The sequence below is a fragment of the Cupressus sempervirens genome, chromosome 10 (genome assembly GCF_028749045.1).
Source record: "Cupressus sempervirens isolate cs-2001-9-10 chromosome 10, ASM2874904v1, whole genome shotgun sequence".
Lineage (NCBI taxonomy): Eukaryota > Viridiplantae > Streptophyta > Pinopsida > Cupressales > Cupressaceae > Cupressus > Cupressus sempervirens.
This window is the reverse complement of record NC_143127.1, coordinates 66,086,058-66,100,885: the sequence shown is the minus strand read 5'-3', so window position 1 is coordinate 66,100,885 and position 14,828 is coordinate 66,086,058. Positions and strand designations below refer to the sequence as shown.

General features: G+C 33.5%; 1 pseudogene; it reads left to right on the top strand.

Moving 5' to 3' along the window:
• Nucleotides 1-1,742: 1,742 nt before the first annotated feature.
• On the top strand, nt 1,743-2,544 carry LOC149532592 (F-box protein At1g10780 pseudogene; annotated as a pseudogene).
• The last annotated feature ends 12,284 nt before the right edge of the window (nt 2,545-14,828 follow it).

Genomic DNA, 14,828 nt, shown 5'->3' with positions numbered 1-14,828 from the left:
CTTCAACTCTTTCAAGATGAAGTCATCAATGACATGTAACATGAAGTAGAGTTGATTCTGAAGTCAAAGATTTTTTATGAGACATGGTTATTTGGATACATTCCTTTATCAAGTGACGTGAAGCATGCTAGGAATCTCAGAATTGGAATTCTAAGAGAGAACTTATACTTGAGTCCACAAGAACCTGAAAGTTGCTAGATGTTAGCATGCCATGGTATTTATTTTTCTCAACCAATGAATTGATTTTCATGATTATTCCTTGAGTCACTGGAGGTAGGGAAACTTGCCTTGTATATAGTCTAGATATGAGTTGTTGTTGTGTTGTTTTGTTGCACCTAGTCTTCCTTTCAGTTGTTTGTTCCCTCTTTTGCAAAGTGGTTCCTCATGTGACTTTGTAGCCCAATGAATAAGGCACTACTCTAGTTTCTTTGGATTTGAGCTTTGTCCTTGTCAGTCCTTTCCCCAAATAGAGCTAGTTGTTATCCGGTTATTAAAATTGCCCCAATCCTCGCCTTTTTGAGCTATGATTATTTTTAAAATATTCCTTATTTTAAGCATTAAAATGGTTACTTTCCCTCAAATTTTTTGAGAAAATTTTCCCTTCAAATATATTTGGCTTGTTCCCAACTCTGTTCTGCCTTTCGAATTTTTGAATTCTGATTCTTGAGTCTCAAATTATCAATGCTTAATGAAAGATATTGAAATATGAATTTTCCATCAAATCATTAACCATTAACCTTTTAAAAGGTTAAGGTTTAGGGGCCAAAACATGTATTCTGAACCATTAACCTTAACTATTAACCTTTAAAAAGGTTAAGGTTTGGGGTCCAAAATATGTGTTCCACTTTGAAATCTTAACCTCTCCATCAAAAAGAGGTTAAGATAAATTTCCAAACCATTAACCTTAACCTCTCATCCAAAAAAGTTAAGGTTAGAGGTTGAAAACACGCATTTTCAAGATGCTTATTAACCTCATTTTTCAGCTGATAAAAGTAAAAGATTGAAAAGTGGAGACAATGGGTAAATTACAGAGTCAAAGAGAAGGCATCCAATTTTGACAAGCTTTGTATATGGTGAAGAGCTCCAAATGATTTGAAGAAACTAAAAAGTATCTAATACACATCTTTCGACCTGTGACATAATTGATAAAGTGTTGGTGGAGATTGTTAACACATTTTGGCAACAAATTTAGTGATCCATGTGAGTTTGAAGGTGCCACCTCCAGCCCAGTCATAGTTGAGACCACGCTCCCTCAATTTTTATTTGCATTATTCTATGTTGTGCAATGCAAACATAGCCATAGATAAGGTAAAAGGTAGAGATCTTGGTGGAATAATTCAAAGTCTTGGAAGAGCATGCATGATGATTCACACCTTTCCCTCGTGCATTCTTTAAAAAAAAATAGTTCTGCCCACAAATGAGAGGCTGGGACACGGTAGTTGCGCTGACTTGATTTGAACATTTCAGCCAACAAGAGGTGTCCTCTTTTCTCAGGATTCATTGAGATTAGGAGGTTGATTTTCTTTACTTTGTGTTGGATTGGGGGATTCTAGTTATATATTCAAATGTGGGGAACACCCTTTCAAAGGGAATTTAGATTGTTGGGTGAATCAAACTTTCCTATGTATGAGAGGAGAAAGTAGAAATGTGTATGGCCAATAACCACTAGACCCAGGACTTTTGATTTACACTGCAAGACAACTTATTTGCTTAATTTTTCCAAAAGGAAAATAGGGTTTTTGATGGCTCAAGCTATGGATATTGACAATCCTTCTTTGGTCAAGATTATGGAAGTTTTGCCTGATGTAGTAGTTCAATATATGTTGTCATCCATTAGGAATGCTAGAGATGTTTCCATCTGCGCTTGTGTTTGTCAAATATGGAGAGAAGCAATGGCACATGTATAGATTTTTTATTTTCCTCAAACAGTCTGTGACAAGGAAATTAACTAGTTTGATGTTGTTGTTAGCTAAATGGTTTTTTCAACATCTTCATTGGAAGAGCTCATTGTTTTTTGTCCCTTCTCTGGAAAGAGTTTTCTCACCTAGTTGTCTCACACAAGCAAATTGTTGAAGCATTTGGAGCTATGAGTGGACAATTTGGGAGAGAAAACCCTTGGACCCAATTGCCCCAACATGCTTGATTACATTGCATCTTCACCTTATTTGGAAAGTCTTAAGTTGTGTGGTGTCTCCTTGAAATAGCTACCAGCTTGGAATCCCTTTAGAAAACTTCATACATTGGAAGTGATTGGTGTTCGTGCACAAGATACTACTATGTATAATATGCTTCTTGCATGTCCGATGCTGAAGAATTTGGGTCTACTTGGTTGTGATGGTTCCAAGGTGGTGGACATTGATTTGAAGCATTCAGAATAGTGCAAGCTTGATTTTTATGGCATAGGAGATTGCTTTCTCAACATAACTACTTCTAAACTTCAAGTTTTTGAGGTTCAAGGGGATGCTTGGATGTGATTAAGGGGGGGATCATTGCTTACAGTAGTTTTCAATAGTAAATAATGCTAATCAAAGATGGAAAATGTGATTGAACATGTTGATCTATTTTATCAAATTCCTACGTAAAGTGTGCCATAGAAATCATCAAAGTTTAGAGGGAAGTCCAAAGTGAGATATCAGTATACAATTAAGGCATAAAGGAATTATGTAAGGATATGACCATATAAAGTGAAATGTTAAAATTGAGAACAAAAGATCATGCTAAATTTGATTCTTCTTCAACTTCCAAGATCAAAGGATAAGATCTGATGGCTACCATCAAGATCAACCATTCAACATTTTTTTCAAAATGTTTATCTCTAGAATCACTCTGGTTAATTTTAGCAAGGTTAATTAACCTCTCCTAAATCACATATTTTGGAGGTGGTTATTAACCACGAAGGAGTAGTTCTTAACCTCCATATCTATATAAGGAGTCATTTTTGGCTTTGTAAGGGGACTTTTTGGACTTTTGAATAGGAGAAGAATTAGGTTAGAATTTTGGTGATAAGATAATATTTGGAAAGTGTGTACAAATTTTATCTTTGTAATCAAAAATTCCTCTTAGGTTCTTGGTACAAGAAAATAGAGGAAATTCTATTTTAGTTCTCTTCTTTCAAAATCCAAATTGTTAAAAGTGTTGGTTCTCTTTGTAGTGAGCATTTTCATGGTATTGTGCATATGTTTATGAATCTTTAGATCAACATTTTTCCAGTGGTAATTCTCAAGCATAGATCTTGATTTTTTTTATTAGTGTTTTAAGTTAATCCTAGAAAGCTTTGAAGTAGTGTGGTGTTTTTGTCATCAATGACTTTCTATTGATCTTTTAAAGTTTGATTTCATTTTTATTTGAAAAACTTCAAAATTATATCATACGAGGGAGTTGCCCCTCTAAATGCAAAGGAAGGTCACATATCAAGGGCCTATCCAATTGTTGTGAATGATTTGCCACATACACTTTGTTGGGCCATTTTCAAGTGATAAATATGTTTACCAACACAGTAGTGAAGATAATAGTCAAATATTTGAAAGGGACATCTGGCTATGGAATTTAGTATGATAGATTAAGTGTTTTCACTCTATGTGCACATACTGATGTAGATTGGGCATGCAATATGGATGATAGAAAGAGCACCAATGGTGGAGCATTTTTTCTTAGAGGAAGATTGGTTTCTTGGCTAAGAAAGAAGCAAGATTGTATTTCATGGAGTACTGTTGAGGCAGAGTATGTTGTGCCATAGTACAAAATAACTATAATCAAGTTATGTGGATGAAGTAGATATTGAAGGATATCAAAATTGAGTTTGAAGAATCGTTTATCATTTACTATGATAACACAAGTATAGTGAGTATGTCTGTGAATCATGTATTACAATCTAAGAGTAAGCATATATCTATTAAGTATCATGTGCTAAGAGAGAAAACAACAAAAAAGGAGATCATATTAGAGTATGTGAATACTAAGATCAAATTGCAGATATCTTTACAAAGCCTTTTCCTAAAGATACATTTGAGTACTTGAGATGTATGCTTGCCGTTATGCCCCTGCCTACTTCTGAGTAGATCATGCAGAGAGTGCATCAGTCCAATGGTACAAAGCACTATTATTAGCCTAGACTGAATGTTGATGCTTCTTGTATGGGGGAGTATCTATGATGATTTTGTTCACTGAGGACTTTTGGTATTGGTATTGAATAGTGTATTTGGCCACTCGAGCTGGTTGAAGACTTGATGCAACATACTAGCAATTGGTATTTATCAATTGGTATGTAGTAAGTTTTGGATTGAGGTCCTTGACATTGATGTCAATGGGGGAGAGTATGCATGAAAAAAACATATCCTAAGGCATGAGGGAGAGTATGCATGAAAAGAAACATCTCCTAAGTATGTGAGAGAGATATCTCTTAAGAGAAATTTAGAAAGATTCATGAAAGGAAGTAGGAATATGCATCTAATGTATTGTGAATTGTTTAGTGTGAAGTAAAAAATTGATGGCTAATAAGGAGTATGCACCTATTGTGCATTTGTTGTTTTGTGATTCTTTTTAGTGTGTGGACAACTGATGCTAGTCAGTAGCAAAAGCAGAACTGTGTTTGGTATTCTTATAACTTAGATGGTTTTTTCATCTATGTTGCCATCAATGCCAAAGGGGGAGATTGTTAGCATGAATGTTGATGATACTACATTGGGGGAGTATCCTAAGCATTGGAGAGTATTGACATGTTGTATTCATGATTGTGTTTGTCATTGATGTCAACTTAGCATGGTTTCTATAAAGATTGTCTGAGTAGAAGACATAGATCTTAATGGTATGGACAATGGTTTGATTGTCTGGTCATGCGTAGTTATGGACATGTTCAACATAGTGTCCCAATGACACAGTTAAGTGCATAGAGTCTGAGTCAAAGATGTATGGAAGTTGTACCTGATTTACAGAGAGCAGTTCAGAGATAGAGTATTGGAAAAGTAGTTCATGATGTTTGTTTACTAGATTACATCTAAGATGTAGCAAGAAGATGCATAGTTAGGCAGTAACAGAGCATAGTCAGTTGATGATGTCAGTGAGTACACAAGCCCTAGTATCACACATGTGAATTTTTGTATAGACTGTAAGCCAAAAATATTATTATAATTGTAATTAATAAATTATATTATTATAATTAATTGGAAAAGCCTCAAGGCTAAATCAAGGAATTTTTTTGAAGTTATGATATAAAGGAAAGATGTTTTCCTTGTTTGTAAGTTCTATCCACTATTGCAAGAAGTGTGAAGTTCAAAAAGAAGCAAAGTGCTATTGAATGCATGTAAGTGATCTAAGGGATTATTGGATAGAATATTTGTGGTCTAGTTACAAGATCAAAAGGAGTAGAAGTTTGGTTGACAGGACAAAGAAAGAGGAAGGAACAATATAGTACAATTCCATTATTGTACAAGGAATAATACAGAGATCATTTGGACAGTGGGTTCATTGGTCTTGCCCTTGAATTTGTTTGGGTAGTGGGTCCAGCTATCTTCTACAACTCCTAACAGGGTTGGCTAATGTAGGAGCATCCTGGGTTGCCTTGTTAGCTTGCTCATTTTTGTTCATTCTACATGTTGGTGCCAAGTTACTATAGCACTTGGTGTTGAGTTACTGTAGCACTGCCTACTGAGTTACTGTAGCACTTGGTACCGAGTTACTATAGAACTTAGTTGGTATCAAGTTACTGTAGCACTTAGTTGCTGCCGAGTTACTATATGTGCTAAGTATTAGCATTTGGACGTGATGTTTGCGAGCCAACTTGAGGGATTTATTTCGATCGTGATATTTATGTTAAGATCTTTTCTTGGGATGTGTCCAAACTATTGTTGGGTTCTAGAATGATTTGTAAGACATTTTGACAAGTATATATAGAGTGTTTAGGCTTAGAGTTAGGGTAGTTTTTAGGAAGAGGATTGGAGAGTAGAACTAGAAAGTGCAAATTTGTTGTCGGATCTTTGAATGTGAATGTATTTGTATTTGGCCATAACCTAGAAGGCCTTACTGTTGGGCATGTATGAAGAAATTTTGATGAATCAATAAAATTATTTCACTCTACTTCCTCCTTTGGTTGATGTTCTTTGTGTTTGCTTCCATTGTGTTAACTCTTTCAAGGTGCTTTGGATAATTGGGTGAACCTTTGGCCCTAGTTATTCATCTCTTCCCTATGTTAGGATAAGGCCTTACAGTTGGGCATGTATGAAGATATTTTGATGAATCAATGAAAGTATTTCACTCTACTTCATCCTTTGGTTGTTGTTCTTTGTGTTTGATTTCGTTGTGTTAACTCTTGCAAGGTGGTTTGGATAGTTGGGTAAGCCTTTGGCCCTATTTATTCATCTCTTCCCTTCATCATTGGCATAGCTTCTAACAAGGTTAGAATCTCCTAACAGGGATTCAAAGTCTCCTAACAGAGACTCATATGTATTGAATGTATCCATATACCCCTAACAGGGTCCATCCTCTAACAAGGATTATTTATATTAGTACATCATCTTGTGGGTACCATCTCCATCAGGGTTTTCGCTCTGATCAAGGGTTTCCCTAGCTAACATATTTAGTGTTATTTTGTATGAGTATCTTGTTGTGGTTTTAGTTTATATTACTCATATGATTAAGTTTCTTTAAGGTTGATAATTGTGATAATAGTTGGATAACTGATTCACACCCCCCCGCCCCCCAGTTATATGAGTGGACTATATATTCTAACATCATTCAATCGTCTATCTAGATTCAATGATTCTCTCTTAGATTAGCACACCTCTATTTTATCAAATTATTCCTGCTTTAACCTATTTACCTTAGCTACTATTTATTGATAATGCTTCTTTATTTTGATAGTATTTCTTTGTACCCATTAGGTTATTACTAACCTTTGTACATGTTAGCCATCAAATATGTGTAGTGTTGAAATTTCAAAATGTGACTCTTCTACATCATGATCCTCCTTTGAGCCTTGTACCTCAGTTCTATTCAGGATTTGAACCTCTTTGAACCAAGTTCAAAACAGTTCAAATTGGTTCAATACAGTTCATGTCATTCGACAAAGTTTTGTATTGATGGCAACCAGGTGATTTTACGTCAAAGTCTTGGGTTCATCAATCTTTTTTGATTCAGATTGGTTGGTGTAAATATTTTTAAATTCACCCAAGTGAGGTGCAATTCAGGGTGGTTCCTAATGGTTCACTGTAGCTTCAATGGTATGTTCTCATAGATCCAATAGTGCAAGTTCAAAAGGAAAGTTTTAAATGCAGCTTACAAAGTTACATGTTTGATAACATTCCTAATGAACATAGCATCAACCTCTATGGTTCATAAAGTTAAATCTAATAATGATGTTGATAAAATTGGTGACCACACTTGTTAGGTAAATATGCAATTGTCCAGTTACTTTATCCATCTTTGTCTCATGAACATGGGAAGGTGAGTTGCACATGGGCTTATGTATTAACTTTTGAAAGACAATAGTTGAACATTGTTCTCCATAATCTTTTCAAGACATGCTCACTATGGATAAGCTAGTTGATTTACTAGTCCATGGAATCTCCAATGGGTTCAAACCACATAAATCTAACATATGATCAAAACCCCAACATAAGTCCCTTAGGGCCCCTTTGTTTTCCAGAATAGCAATAGGAAAATTGGAATAGGAAATACATTCTCTGTTTGGTACCCCAAATCGGAATAGGGAATATGCAAACATATTCCAATTTTGCCCCTAAAATGAGCATATGCCCATTCCAAAAAATAGTTGTTATTGGAATGGGTCATTCCTATTCCCAATCTTTTTTTCTTTTTCTTTTTTAAACAAAATTGTTAAATTTTTATTTTTTCAAATTTTTCAATTTTAAAATTTTTTTATTTTAAAATTTTAAAATAAAAAAAATTGTTATAACATTTTTTTTTTAAAAACCTTTTTTTTTATAACATTTTTTTTATTATATCTATTTGTTTAAAAAAATGAAATAAATTATATTTCTCATTAACGTCAATAAGTAAAATAAAAATGAAAATAAATTAACCTTTTTACCATTATTGAAAAAATTAACCAAAAAAAAAATTTAAACAAAAAAATTTAAAAGAAATATTTTTAAAATACAAAAGTTAACCTTATTCCTATTCCATTTTTGTACAACCAAATAAGGGAGTAACATATTCTCAATCAAATACCAAGTTAACCAAACAAGAATGGGATTGCTCTTTTCCATTCCCATTCCACATTTCTATTCCTATTGTAATTTTCCATTCTAATTTTCTATTCCTATGCCAACAAACAAATGGGCCCTTAATGACATCCCATATACTGAAGAAAGTATGCTTGGAGTTCCTACGAAACACATACAAACATGCATGTTATTTGATAGATTGATTAAGGCATCGAAGTCATAAGTTATGTACATGTAAGTTGCAAAGTGATTATTATAAGTTGCATCATGCTCATACTCAGGTATGATAGGTTGTCTCACAATACAAGTTCTATGTTTTAGCTATACAATGATAAGGCTTTTGCCTATAACGATTTTTCCTTCACATATTAGAATCAATTACAATAGTAATGGGAATAGTGATCATCGATATCACTATTAGCTGACATTTCATCCACTCGAAAAGCATTTAGATTTTCCTAAGTTTGGGAACCTGGACTAAAGGGTTAATTCTGAATTGATGGTGGGAAGATACTACATAGACATATCTCAAGAATAAATGTCTCATATTATGGCCCAACTCTATTCTTTCTCAAATTATAGCTCAAAACATTCTTGTGTGACAACGAAGTAAAAGGAAATGATTGAGATTGAAGACTGAATGATTACAATGGAAACACCATGAACCAAGGAGAATTCCAAAGACTCGATGAGGGATACATCCTTATCTTTCCCATGCATTGTAATCAACAAATTAAAATTCTTCTAAAGGAGCACCTTGCTAATACTAGAGACATGCAAGATGAACCCTTTTTTGCTAAAAATTAGCAATGATAATGATAGGAGTGGTCACTAATATAATTCTATCCCAAAGAATGGAGCCTTCATAAAATCTGACTCTAATGTCAAAATCTTTAATACTTAGCACTGTGAAATTATCGAACACATCATCATCCACTTGGGTCAAAATGTTCGAGCTCATCACAAAAAATTTCAAGGTTTATGAGAGAATAGACAATTTTTTTATCACCTTATCGGGTATGTCAAGGACCCCAGTATAGATGCAAATCACATCTACAATTCCAATTTGGGTTGGTCATGTAGTTTATAAAGGTGGATTAGTCCTCCCAAATTTGTTAAATAGAGACCACCAGTATTATAGTGAAGAAATGTCATAAGAAATACTTCAAAAATCTAATGGCAAAAGTTTGAAATCTCAATGAATAAGTGCACTATTGAAACCTCAAACCACGCTCGTGATCTTGGTGTTGCTATTTTGACCCTCATACAATAATTTATGAAAAGTACACTATCCCTCTATCATCAACTCGATGACTTGTGATGGAGGATGCTAATTGTTCTTCTTCACAAATATAATCACCTTAGTTTTGGTTTCAAAGTTAGCAAAGAAGAAACATGTGACATACAAGTTGAAGGGATATTGAAGGCATTAATAAGATGACAACATGAGGCCAAAGAACAGGAATCAAAGTAGCACCTCAAAACAACACAAAGAATTGGGTTATGAAGTTCATGAATGGAAATGACAACACTATTTGAATTCATGATGGCAAAGTGTAATCTATGCCACAGTTGTTAATCATTAAATAGATCATTAAATAGAAGTATGATTAAGTAGACAAGTAATTTATCCATGACAAATGTAGAGCTAGGTGGCAGTGATCCCATGAAAATTGCTTGGCATTTCCATGTAGTGTTATTAATCAAAAGTTTTCAAGTTTTGTGGGTATATGTAAACCATTTAAGTAAATCTCATACCATAGTAATATTAAAAAAATTAAGGTATGAGAAGACTCCCATAATCAAGGGAGGTGAAATAAAAGGGAAAGATCAATTACTAATATTTTCAAGAATCAGTTTGGGGAAATTGAAAAGAAACTTCTGAGAGAAGAAAATAAATAAGCAACTTGAAGTCTTAGAAAAAGGGGGGTTCCAATTTTGGGTTTCTTAGAAGACTTTGTGCTGTAGAGGGATTTTTGCTGGGAATAATAAAGAGATAGGAGAATGATTTTTTTTAGAATTTCATTGTAAGGGAAGAGGGGGAAGCGAAATGCCTTTGTTTTTTAGGAGTTTGTGTTCAGTCAGTTTTGTTCTTTGTAACCATAGCTAAGTATTGAAGGAGTGAAGAGAAATGTTATTTGAAACTTTGTGTTCTAGAATTGTTTTTCATATTAAATAGAATTTTGAGTCTTTTTTATTATCTTCGATACGTTTTTGTTCATAGTTTTTGTTACCATGAAAAACTTTGAGTTTTCATGTAATTGTGCTCCTAAAAGTTACATATATAATTTAATCATCATTTTCTTGCAATGGAAGGTTTAGAGGGATTGACTTTGTGCATTTTTTTCTTTTCTTCTCATTTCATCTCTCTCCCTCTTTGTTCTTTTTATCAGTTTAGTATTAGCATCTATGCCATATCTACACATAGATGTTAAAACACCTTTCTTGCTTTCAAGTTAAAAGCATTATAGTTCATAGTTTAGATGAATTCATTGTAAATCTTATACAGGGAGCCATACCCAAAATAATTTAGAGGGTACTTATACTTTCCAATCACGAAGCAACCCAACTATTAGTGTAGATCAAGTCTTCTTATTTGGGTATTTAAGGTCAATTTGTAATCATTTTCTTTGAAGACAAATCTATACACCAATAGTACCAATAGTGTTCTAGTTTTCCTATAGCATTTTCCTTAATGTCTTTTCTTGTATGACTCATCTATTTACATGTATGCTTCACTTGTTTACCTATCTCCTACAAAACAGAAAGAACCAAGAACATCAAGAGTGAGGAAGAGGTACAAACACCTATAAAGGCATGTGTCATCGACACATCATGGGGCTAATGTCATGGAAGGGACACTCACTTGACAAAGAAAGAGGGCAGTAAAAGGAAACCAACTATCCCCCCATGGAACTTTATAATGTAGTGCAAGTACAATAAGTCACAATGAAGAAAAATATATTGAAAATGCAAGGAGAGGCACTTTATCTCAGTGTGTTTGCATAAACTTGCTTACAAATGATATAAAAAAGGGTCAGAAAGGGAAAAGAGCTGATACAACAGATAGTATAGCCCAAATGAAGAGATCTCAGACCATAAAAATGATCCCCGGACCTAAAACACCCAAGATATCCACCATAGTGCAATAAAGGAAAAAACAAGATAGAAAGATAATGGAGTAGAGAATCTAGAAGAAAAACCAACATTTTTGAAAAGAGTACTTAACCAGCTTTCCAAAAATATAACGTTTTCAAAAAACAAAGTTGGGATGCTCAAGATATGCCCTCCAAAGAGAAAAAATGAACACCTAGCTTTGACTACCCAAATAGAAAACCAAACTACATCAAAACTAGAAAACTCCTACATCATTACCTTGATCTTGGAACCAGCTTTTCAGAGCTTCTTTCGGATCGAAAAAAGATGTCTATATGCTCAAGATATTGCAAAAAAACCAACAAGGCCCTTGGAAATACACAAAAAAATTATATTTAAGAAAAATAAAATTAAAAAAACCTTTAAAAAAAATGCTGCTCAAAGTGGCAGAGGTGGGGTGGTGGGCTGGAACCACTAAACAGTGACCGATAGTGGAGACTACAGCAGCGAAAAATTTGCAATTTTTATTTTTTTTTGTGATTTTTAATAAAAATCTGCCTCAAAGTGCATGTAGGAGGCTTTCATTGTACTTATGGTCTTGAGAGATTCTCTTGAGATGTTTCATTTGTGCATTCCTTTCTATCTCTTTTTGGAGTAGAGTTTTTCCCACTAGGTTTTCTCTATTTCTCTATTTCATAGAGATTTGATTGTGATTAGGTACCTCATTAGGCCTTGTTGTTAGGACCTAAGTTTGCTTTCAGCATTGCATTGTAGTTTCCTTGCTCTTTCTGCATTGTTTGTAGCTACATTGTTGCTCATCTTAAGGGCGAGTGTTAGAGAAAAAGGTTAATTTAATTTAATTTATTAAATTACCTTTTCTCCCTTCTTAAGATTTCACTTTATGCATTTTTTCATTCATATTTAATAATTAATTAGTAATTATTAAATAACATTTACCTTTTAGGTTACCCTTTTTGGGTTTCGATTTCCTTCTATAAGAATAGATCATTTGTAAGTATCTTGCACCTTTTCTTCATTTAAGAATACAATTTGCATGTTTTCAGAGCAAACCCTTACCTCCTCTCATCTTTTTCTTCTCTGTGACAGGTTTTCTACATGTGGGTATTCAAGGGCTTCATGGATTTGATTTGTGTATTTTCTCAAATCCTTCAACAACCATACTCAAAATATTCTTCAATAACCTATTGAATTTTTCTTCAAGTAACAGATAACCCTATAAAAAATAATTTTCTAAATATAGCAAGCTAATGGAAATATCACCCCTACCACCCCAACTTAGCTAGCATTATTTTTGATATTTTGGCTATTAGTGGAAATTTGGCTAGGTTAGGATATTTGATGTTTTTATTTATGGAAACATATCACCTATATGAAGAAGATAGATTGCAAAGAATCAGTTATGGTAGTTGTACTTAAAAATTTGTCTAAGTATCACTTAGTTGATGTGGCAGGATAGATATTATTTTGATTAGCGTAATTTATAGAGTAACATGAATATGTGGGAAGCTAGGTAAAAATATCTAAGATAGTTAGGATGAAATGTTGAAGTCCGCAAGTCAATACAGACAGTATAGATAAAGTTATTGACAAATTACCAGTCACAACAATATATAGGCATAACAAAGCAAGAAAGAGAAATGGGTATTTAGGGTTAAGAAATTATTTTGTTTATGAAATAATTACTTAAGTAATTAAGGACGATATCCTAGATGTTAACCCTTAGTAAACAATAGTGAGTTTTATGTTTTTTAAAGTGTAAACACATAAAGGTCGACTAGGAAATCATTTGTAATTAGCAAGGTATAAAGGAAAGATTGCTATATGTGAAGTTGTGTGAAGAGAATATGCATTATGTGATATGTGAATTGTAATTTTTGTTTAGAGGAATACAAACTAAGATAAATTTTTGTGATGAGAAACAAAGGAAATATCAAATATTGAAGATATCAACAATAGTGTATAAAGGTTTTTGTATATATCTCTTTGTATTGAAGAACTACATTGTATATTGCATTTTTGGATAGTGAGCTCATCTTGCATATATTTTTGTATTTGTATATACCAACTCCTAACAAGGTTGAGGCTTCTAACAAGGCTTGGTCTTCTAATAAGGACTGAGACACTATACAGATGTAATAGACTCTTAACCGATTCAATATCTTTCACAAGAGACTTTTGATTAGTGGATCATTTTGTGGGTGTATATGAGCAATGTTAGTATGCTAATAGAAACCAAATTTAAATAAAGCTTCTACAAACTAAACAAAATTCATAAACTTCAAGATAGACTAAGATGAGCTCTCAATTGAGAATATGAGCCATTAATGGACTCTCTCAATAAGAAGCTCTCTTGTTGAGTAGCTTTATCTAAATGGATAGGATGTATGTTCAATATGCTTCCAAAGGCTTCAATGGATGATTGTGAATTTTTGGTGTGGATAGATGGCTTTAGTATGGATTTGGTTCTCAAAATAGCATTATAACTTTACTTCATGGATTGTGTTGTTTTGCAAAGGGGAAGGATCCAATTTATAGGCAAGAGGCTTGAGGGATTGAGGGCTAAGATGCAAAGATGGGAAAAAGCTTATGGAGGGCTCAGATTGCATGAGAGGAGAGCACATGGATTGTGCTTCCTTATAGCCAATCAAAGAGTGACACATGTCACATGGTGAGAGGATGGAGGAAAGGGGAAGGATGAGTCAACAAAGGAGGCTCAAGGGATAAAATCTTCATAAAGACCCTCATAATGACTTGTAAGAGCAATAAAAGGGCTTGTAAGAGTCATTTATGACCTAGTGGACTTCATAAAGTTTTATGGTTGAGATATTTTGAGGGTGATGAGAGCAAATTCGACTTGGACTTGATTAGGAAGGTTTTAAGCTTGCTTAGGCTTGTGCAAATGATTAGAGGATGGATTAGGATGGTTTAGGATTAGCTTAGGGATAGGCAAGTGGATGGCATTTAATGAGGGTGGGTGAAGGAGGAGATATTTGTTAACTTTGGCTTGGGTTAGTAAGTCTTAACCCATGATTAGGGAATGTGACAAGGTTAGGAAGGGATTAGGATTAGGTTTAAAGACATCTTCTAGAAGAGTCTAGACTTTGGATGAGGATAAAGACTTTCTAGAATAGTCCAGAATTTCCTAGGATGAGGATAAATTAGATTTTTAGGAAATAAATAAAGTTTTATTTATTTCAAGGGTTTGGGTTGAGGAGATATTTATTAAAACTTTTTTAATAAACATGAGGATTAATATTTAACTTTAATTAAATATTTTGAGTTGGGATTAGGGGTAGGAAATGATGGGATTAGCCTTTAATCAAAATTAAAGAAGGATTAGAAGATTTTGGAAGAGGTTATTGGTCATAAGGAAATTGGCCAAGTTTTTGGGCAAAAAATAAATTTTTTATTTATTTTAAGATTTTTGGTCAATTTATTAATTAAATAATTAATAAATAAAGAAATAATGTTTAAATAAGATTTAAACATTTTTGGGAGGGATTCCTTAATTAAATATTTTTAATTAAGATA